This window comes from Lipotes vexillifer, unplaced genomic scaffold, assembly GCF_000442215.2.
Source record: "Lipotes vexillifer unplaced genomic scaffold, Lipotes_vexillifer_v1.1 scaffold248, whole genome shotgun sequence".
Taxonomy (NCBI): domain Eukaryota; kingdom Metazoa; phylum Chordata; class Mammalia; order Artiodactyla; family Lipotidae; genus Lipotes; species Lipotes vexillifer.
The window spans coordinates 200,630-202,347 of NW_006777568.1; positions in this window are offsets into that span (position 1 = coordinate 200,630).

Genomic DNA, 1,718 nt, shown 5'->3' on the forward strand with positions numbered 1-1,718 from the left:
ACACACACACACACACACACACACACACACACACACACACACACACACACACCCGCGCCCGGCAGAGCCGCTTGGAGAGCTCCCTGGAGCCAGCTCGGACCCTGGGGGGCCCCCTTCTTCAGCACCCCGCTGCATCGGAGTCCCTGAGGACCACTGGGAGAGTCCGTCCTGTATCCTGTGGCCACTTGAGAGTCCGAGCACCACCCCCCCCCGCCCCACCCCAAGGTGGCAGCTGCAAGCAAGCCGCTAGGTGGAAAGGTCCCCGCGGGCGCCGGCAGCACTGACGCCATGTTTTCGGGATCAATCTTAACTGCTGTCCACATGGAATATTTTTCTTGTGGTTTTTTTCGGTGAAAAAAACATGAATGGGAAACGTTAAAGGCCTGTTAACGATGCCCTTTCATCCATCAAGGCGCCGTCCTCGCGTCCTCGTCCACTCCCGCCCGCCCAGCACAGATCCTACTGGAGCCGACCTGGGTGACGGAGGCCAGACGCCGTCCATCTGTCCGCATCTGGAGCCACAGCGTCCGAGGACCCTGGACGGCTGCCCTCAGTCACTGAGAGACTTGGGTCCTGCAGTTTCTCCAGGCTCCAGGCCTGGCTTTCAACTGCCACCCTGTTTCCTTCAGACAGACAGACAGGGGTTGCCTGGCAGAGTTCCATTTAAGTCTCAGCGTCTTTCAAACTGATAACAGGTAAAATTGATGTGAACTTCAGCTCCCTAAACAAACTTCAATCAAATGCCCCTGAAGAAGAAAGAAAAGCCCTGTTTGGGCCGGGAGAGGCCAAACACAGTTCAATCCTCACCAAGGGCATCCAAGTGCCCGTCCCCAGGACCCCCCGCCAGGATGGCAGCGAGAAACCCTACCAGCAGACAAGGCACCTGGAGGCCCAAGCGTGTCCCAGCTCAGAGGCCACAGGGAAAGGCTTAGCTTCCCGACCGGTCTTCTGGGAAACTCTTCTGAGTAAAAGAAAACTGGATCCTTCTGTGCGCCCCACGGTAAGATAACTTGTTTACCATTGCAGCTTGAAATCAAAACAGCACTAAGGTCCTGGGCAAGCTCTGAGGTGAGGTGGACAGTCCTCGCCGACTCAGCTGCGACGTCCTGCCTGTTCCCACGGTGGCCGAGGCTCGAGCTGGCACTGCTGCCTGTGGCATAGCTGCAGCTGCACCAGCAGCCCGGGTGAGCCTGTGGGTGTGGAGGACGCGGCCAGCGGGGACCTGCATGACCTGCCTGGGCTGCGCCGGGACAAACACGCCAAGCGGGGCTCCCCGCCCCCTGGGCTCCTCTGAGCACCGCCTAAACCCACGGGCTCCACCCGACCACGCCACCGCTTCCCAGAGCTCTTAAGCCACCCGCCTGCTCGGTTCTCTCCTACGCTGACGCTTCAAAGGAAGTTCGGTCTGGGATGACACTGCTGTTCACAACAGGTTAAGGAACAGTGACTCTCTCCCTGGACATGCCTGGCTGCTCAGAGCAGAGGAGCTGCCTAAGGAAGAATGCGCGGTGGAAACGCGAGGCCCTGGGCGGGAACGGGCACCCGAAGAGACTCGAGCTGGAGACGACAGTGCTGCTAGGTAGTGACCACGCCGCACCGGCCGGCTGCTGTCTGCGCCGGTTGCGTGCGCGGACTCGAGTTACAAACCCCGACCGACTTCTCCACGGCGGACCCACCCCCTTCCCCAGAGGCCTGGCTGCCCGAGCGGGTCCGCCCCC